The sequence below is a fragment of the Clupea harengus genome, chromosome 20, assembly GCF_900700415.2.
Source record: "Clupea harengus chromosome 20, Ch_v2.0.2, whole genome shotgun sequence".
NCBI lineage: Eukaryota > Metazoa > Chordata > Actinopteri > Clupeiformes > Clupeidae > Clupea > Clupea harengus.
In genome coordinates, this window is record NC_045171.1 from 15683286 (window position 1) to 15690785 (window position 7500).

General features: G+C 42.2%; 1 protein-coding gene across 1 annotated transcript in view; it reads left to right on the forward strand.

Annotated features, from left to right (window-relative positions):
• fam189a1 (family with sequence similarity 189 member A1) overlaps nucleotides 1–7500 on the forward strand; it is a 170466-nt gene that overhangs the window by 146176 nt on the left and 16790 nt on the right. The gene's annotated exons all lie outside the window — the stretch shown is intronic.

Sequence of the window (7500 nt, forward strand, 5' to 3'; positions counted from 1 at the left end):
TTCTCCCCTCAGCTCTCCTCCCCTGTTCCATCTTTCCCTCCTTCCCCTCTGTTCTTTTGATTATTATTCTCCTCCTACCTTCCCCTCTCTCTCTCTCTCTCTCCCCTCCTTCCCTCTTTGTTTATTTGCTGTCTTCCCTTCCTCATTTCTCTTCCCCTGTCCTGTCCTTCCCTCCTCTCTATGTTCTTTTGTTCATTATTCTCCTTCTCATCAGTTGTTTTTTCTCCTTCTCTCCCCTCATCTCTCTGTTGTTGTTCTGTTCTTCCCTATCCCTCCTCTCTTCCCTCTCACTCACTCTTCTTCACTCCCTCTCCTCTCTTTCATCACTCTTCTCTCTCACTCACTCTTCTTCACTCCCTCTCCTCTCTTCCATCATTCTTCTCTATCCCTCTTATATTGTCTCCTTCTCTCTCCCTCACCCCTCTCTCCTTTCATTGGTTTTGTCTCCTTAAGGTGTCCTCCCTCTTTAACTTCCCTCTAGTGTCTACTCTTTCTCTCTCTATCTCCCTCTCTTTCTTTATCTGACCCTAGTCTGGCCCTGATTTGGCCCTAGTCTGGCCCTAAAGTGGCTCTGACCCGCTCCTGCTCATCAGTGCAGGTCGTGTCCTCCAGTGAATGCAGTCAGTCCAGGCTATCAGGCTATCAGGCTATCAGGCTATCAGGCTATCGATCACTTCCTGTCCCCACTCTACTGCAGTGTCCCATAGAGGACCTGCAGTCCTGCTCCCAGATGAGTTAGACACCCCACCACAGACACTGCCAAGCCAAACGCTGCAGAGATTTACTGAAGGGCAAACACACAGAGAAACAGTGCGATGCATCCGTGTGTGTGTGTGTGTGTGTGTGTGTGTGTGTGTGTGTGTGTGTGTGTGTGTGTGTGTGTGTGTGTGTGTGTGTGTGTGTGTGTGTGTGTGTGTGTGTGTGTGTGTGTGTGTGTGTGTAAATGGCACATCCTCCTACTAAGCAACTTGCTCTGCGTTCACACTCAGACTCAACAGTTTCTGCAGCCAGGAGTCACAGGGGAAATTAACATTGAGCCGTGTGAAAGACCTCTCTTTTTGCTTGCTGGTGATCGACAAAAAACAACATCTCTCACATTCATACACACACATACTCTCTCTGTCTCTCTCTCTCTCTCTCTCTCTCTCTCTCTCTCTCTCTCACACACACTCTCTCTCTCTGTCTCTCATACACATACACACAAATTCTCTCTCTCTCTCTTTCTTTCACACACTCTCTCTCTCACACACATTTACTCTCTCTCTCTCTCTCTATCTCTCTCTCACATTTAAAATTAAAATGGCATTATTGGCATGACTGCATACAATAAAACATTGCCAAAGCATATTAACACAAACTAATAAATAAAAAACATAAATAAATAAAATAAAACAAACAATAAGCAGTGACAGTACAAAGGACATGGGGAACAAGAGGGCTATGGAAGGTAGGTAAGTAACATATGATATAAACATATAACAAGTGAATTATTAATTGGTACACATTCATTATTAGCCATGTGGGACAGGGGGTTCACAGAGCTGTGGAGCTCATGACAAGCTGCTACATATCTTGCTGCCAGTCTACAGCAGTCCTCCCTCTCTCCTAGTTCTCCCAGTAGAGTCACTTACATAAAGGTTAGATTTTTTATTTTCGCCAAATATTGGTCTCTAAGTCTTTAGTATTGGTTGCAGTGAGTTAGGAAGTGCAGCTCTATCTACACTGTTCCCTGGTCACAACCTGTCTCTGGGAAGCCAGGTCTGTCTGTGCCGGCCAACTTCCACTGCCAGGTTGTGTTCACTAAGTCTGTATTTAGTCAGTGTTCTCCTCAGTTTTGTATCAGACACTGTGGTCAAGTAGGTTGCCACAGTGTACTGTCTGTTCAAAGCTACATATGTTCCCATTTTCTTTTAGGGATTTTCTTTGTTTTGTCCAGTGATCTTCTATCTATATATTTGTTTTATTTCATCATATTCTGGTTGGGTCTAATTTTCTGAGTGCATGTGTCCTAAAATTGAGGTGGTCATGGGTGTAATGACCTGAGTGGTTGATGGTTCGCCCAGCCTCAGGACAAGCAGGCAGAAGGAAAGGAGATTGGGTCACTTGTTAAAATATGATTCCAGAAATTTAGGGCATTTTTGAATATTTAATAGTAGAGGATATTGGCCTAATTCAGCTCTACATGCAGAGTTGGGAACTTTTCTCTGCACCTGGATGATATTTTTTGCAGAACTTTGTATGCAGGATTTGAATTTGATGTTTTTCAAATATTTTCCAGTCTTGTTGAGCCAGGTTGTAATTGGTAGTTCCGTGTTTATTGATCTTTTGATGGCATAGAAAGACCTTTTTGCTTTGATGATATTTTTGCAGAACTCTGTACGCAGGATTTCAATTAGATGTTTGTCTCATTTTTTCCAGTTTTGTTGAGCCAGGTTGTAATTGGTAGTTCAGTGTTTATTGATCTTTTGATGGCATAGAAAGACCTTTTTGCTTTGTCTCTTAGATCGTTCACAGCCAAGCTATAAATATGTATAATGATTTGTTTGTTCAACAGGGTTGTTTCCAATTGTGGAACTGATATTGGTTCCATGTGGTCTGGACCTTTTATGGAAAAATGAGTACTTTGGCTTTAGGTAGGTTGACTGTCAGGGCCCAGGTTTGACAGTATTTGACCAGTTCTGATAGGTGTTCTACCAGTTCTGATAGGTGTTCTGTTCTGCTCCACTTCTGATAGGTGTTCTGTTCTGCTCCAGTTCTGATAGGTGTTCTGCTCTAACCCCTCTTGTGTGGGGCACAGAAGGACCAGGTCATCAGCATGAAGTAGACTTTATTTCAGGCCAGGCGCAGGGGAGTTATCTATTGGTTTTGCCCATTCATTAATGTATTTATTAAATAGTGTGGGGCTAAGGTTACAGCCCTGCCTTACTCCACGTCCCCCAAAGATTAAAGGAGTAAACATAGCCATAAAGCACATCAACAATGTCTTTAATCATGTGGCACAACAATCGAACTTACCCCTCCTAAAACTAAACCCCAAAAAAGGAAAGCAAGAAAAACAGTTTGACTCAAAAAACATTAGGAATAAACGAAGACAATTATCCAACCAAAACCACAGGGCTCCAGACAATCAGGACCTAAATGTTCACTATGGGGACACTCTATAAAAACACACACTGAGAACTAAGAAAGAGCACCACTGCAAAAACCAAGTCAACTTCATTGAAGAATCAATGCATTCAAACAGCTTCTGGGACCACTGGATAATAATAATTCAAGATTGAGAGATATGGATAAAACATTTCAAAGACCACGAATCCCTTAACACACCCGAACGACACCCAATACATGAAGATTGCAAAATTACAGAAAACGATTTAGACCAAAAACTGAAAACCCTAATATGTAGAGAAGTTTGTGGCCCCGACGGGATTCTAAATGGGATGCTTAAACACAGACTATAAATTCAAATCAGCCATTCTGAAACTTTTCAATTAGTACTCAGAGTCGACTATTTTCCTGAGATACGGAGTGAATGACTGATAAGGCCCATATTTAAAAGTGGAGAGAAGACAGATTCACAAAATTACCGTGGGATCTGCATAAATTCATGTGTGGAAAAGGTCTTATGTAATGTACTAAATTCACAAATCGAATCACGACTTCATCAGAGAATATCATTTATTAAGCAAAAGAAAATTGCTTAATATAAGAAAAAAGATTGGATTCCTACCTAAATTTAGAACCACAGATCATATCTTGGGGCGATAGTGATTCTGGAGGTAGAGGAGGCGTAAAGGAGGCTAATCCCGACTCCTCCTCACCAAGTGTCGGAGTGTCCTTGAGCAAGACACTGAACCCCCAACCGCTCCCGATGTGCATGTTAGCACCTTAGATAGTAGCCTCTGCCATCGGTGTGTGAATGGGTAGATGTTTGAGGCATTAATCTGTAAAGCGCTTTGAGTGCTCTATGAGTAGAAAAGTGCTATATAAATGCAGGCCATTTGCCATCTTTACATTACACGCTCTTGGATTTCATGGCTGCTCCTTGCCTCCTGGCCTAATCTGTTTTGCTCCCATCTGTAGTGAGTTTCCTGGGGTTAGGGCATGGTTGATTAGAGCATATTCTTTTTAGGTATATCCTAATCTGGTTATGGTCTGAAACGTTTTTTTTTTGCTCATTGGCTGTGAATGCGCTGAGAGAGAAAGGGTCCAAATCTGTTATTGCGTAATGCACTGTGCTACTGCCAAGAGAGGAGCTGTAGGTGTAGCAGCCAAAGGAGTCCCCTCTTAGCCAACCATTGACTATATAAAGACTGAGGGCCTGGTGGAGCTGCGCTAGTTCTTTCCCTTGTCTGTTTATTATTTATCATAATTATTCCTCGAGGGGAGAGTTACACAGGTGTTAGTTTTGTTATTCATGTATTTGTCTCCCTTTGTGCTAGTAGTATCTGATTCTTCAGCTGTGCATGCATTCAAAACGCCTACAATTATTTTCCCTGAGTTTGGAAGTGGCTGGTGTCTCCTGCTAGATAAAGTTAAAGGAAAGGTTTGATCCTTAAAGTAGGAAGATTCAATTCAATTCAATTCAATTTTATTTATATAGCGCCATAACAATACAATTGTCTCTAGGCGCTTTACAGAGCCCAGAGCCTGAACCCCCTTAGTGCAAGCACATTGGCAACACGGGCAAGAAAAAACTCCCTGTTAGTCAGGAAGGAACCTTAAGCAGAACCACGGCACATAAGGGGGGACCCATCTGCTTGAGGTCGGCCGGGTGGAGATAGGAAGGGGGGATGGGGGGAGGGTTGTGTGGCAGAAGGGGATGGGAAACAACAGGTGTTGTACATATCCTGCATTTGGTAAGTGTACATAATATATATACAGACATCCGGTGGTAAATACATGATACAAACAAGACCAGTTTAGTGGGTATACACTGTGCTCAAAGGTTTACTGTTACAGGGGTAAGGGGAGTAGGAACAGAGAAACATGTTGATGGTGGCAATATTATATATTGTATATAAATGCTAGCATAGGGTATGAGGTAGAGTAAGTGTACGGCAGTGCGGTGGCGGTGGGTGCAATTGGCAGAGGGTTTCTACGGGTAGACCGGGTGGAGAGATTACAGCAGCGTCCCATAGCGAAGATAGTCTGGATTAGGAGAAAAAGAAAAAGAACAGAGTGAGTGGGTAGAGTTTGGCTGTCCATATGCGTAGTTGAGGAGTAGTGGGGGTGAGGAGCAATGTTTCCACTTCCATCAGCAATTGGAACATGCTACAAGGGAGAGAGAACATTTTTGTTAGTAGACATTTATTTCAGAACCAGATAAGGAGATACCTTTGGGTAGTAGATTTACAGTAGGCAATATGGCCATTTTATCAGTATTATTATAAGCATTAGCGATGTGATATGAGAGGAGAGGGAGGGAGAGAGAGAGCGAGAGAGAGAGGGAGAGGGGCTGCCTGGCTAGGTGTAAGGGAATATTATTTAATATATTATTTAGATTTTAGTCCAGTTTAGTTGATTAGGGGGGTATTACATGTGTTTAGATTTGTTTGGTTTATGTAATTTTGTCTTACACTAGCATCTGTTTACCTATCTACCAAGTGGTCCATGGAAAGCATCACAGGATTGAGAGAACTAAGAGGTGCGCCACCGGGTCTGGCAGGACAGCCTCCCTGCCGTGTCTGGCATTGTCTCTCTCACCCGCTCAGCCCCCATGCCCAACTAAGCAGGACAGGGGCAGAGCGGGTGTGTATCTATTTTTATTTAATTTTTTTAATTTTTTTATTTTTTTATTTTTTTTTTTTTTAAGTCCACCAATGGGTTTCTGATGTTCTTAATTGTCCCTTAAGGGTTGGCCTAGATTCTAGGTGTATGTTTCGGTTTTTTGACCTTTAAGTACACCTTTCTAAAGTGCCCTCAATGTAGGTTTTGGTTTAATTTTGTGCTTCAGCTACATTGCACATAGGAAGATGTTTTGGGTATTGGAGATCAGGTCTTTCTTTTTTAACTTAAGCCATACATCATTTTCACCTTCTCTATCAAGTTGAATAGAATTTTTATATTCATCTTTAAATGAGATACGTCTTCCCCCTGAGATCCTTCCTTGTGCCAATCCAGGGAGATTTCTTGAATTGCCTTTCCTGAGTTAACTCCCCATACCCTGGAGGGCAGCCGGGCAGCGAGTCTCCCCTGTCCCACGTCTTCATTAGAATGATGATGTCAGAGTTTTTGAGCTCATCAATAAACTCAGTAATCTTTAGTCCAAAAGCTGATGATCTTAACCCCTTGACGTTCCATTGGCTGAATACAAAGGATTCATATTGTTTCATGCTGCAATATTAATTATTGAATTTATTGTTGTTTGATACAAAGTGTAAATGTGTATTTTTACCTATGGATGATATGCCTAGAGTTGTACGAGATTTTTTTAAGGATACAATTGACTTATATAGACAGTATTAATACTGTAATGTATAATTGCATTGGTATTAATGAAAACACACACACACACACACACACACACACACTCCCTCTTTCTTTGTGTTCGCTTTAAGACCTTGACACTCTCCCACTGGGTTGTATTTCAAAACACACTGCTGAAAATACGTCCCCCATATTAAACAAAGGTCTTGCAGTCCATAACCTTCTCTCATGCTTTCCTGTGGAGAATCATACAGTCTGCTGGGGCATTCAGTTTTAATACAGTGGGAATACGAGGGCTTTGTGAGGTTTATGACCTGGACTGTAAATTGCCTGGCCTCAACAAGGGATAGGGTACTGGGAGGACAGATTGATTTTAGAAATGTGTGTGTGTGTGTGTGTTTGTCTGTATGTGTGTGTGTGTGTGTGTGTGTGTGTGTGTGTGTGTGTGAGAGAGAGAGACAGAGAGAGAGAGAGAGAGACAGAGATAGTCTGTATGCTCACTTGTGCATGGCAAAACTGAGAGAATTGTATATCTGTATGTACATACATCAGCTCCTGGGGATTTCATGCATATGAGAGAGATAGAAAGAAAGCGAGAGAGAGAGAGAGTGTGTGTGTGTGTGTGTGTGTGTGTGTGTGTATGTGTGTGTGTGTGTGTGTGTGTGTCACTGTGTGTCACTGTTCTTTAGAGTGTGTTTTTGGTATTCTTGTCCAGTGGAGCAGGAGGAGATTAGACATGTCTGAGGGATCTAAATGAGTGTGTGTGTGTGTGTTCGTGTGTGTGTGTCCATGTGTGTCGGGGTGAGAAATCAGTCAGGCTACAGCTGGTACTCTCTCTCTCTCTCTCTCTCTCTCTCTCTCTCTCTCTCTCTCTCTCTCTCTCTCTCTCTCTCTCCTCAATCACACACTCTTTCTTATCTTCCCCTTGTCTGTCACACTCTCCTTAACAGGCTTGAAATGATACAGTGGTCTTGACTTGTCAGATACCTTGTTAGGTCTCATTCAAAAGAGTTAAAAAAACAATAGTTAACCTCATGAGAAAAGAATGAAAGGATGTAGAGTTCCGCATGC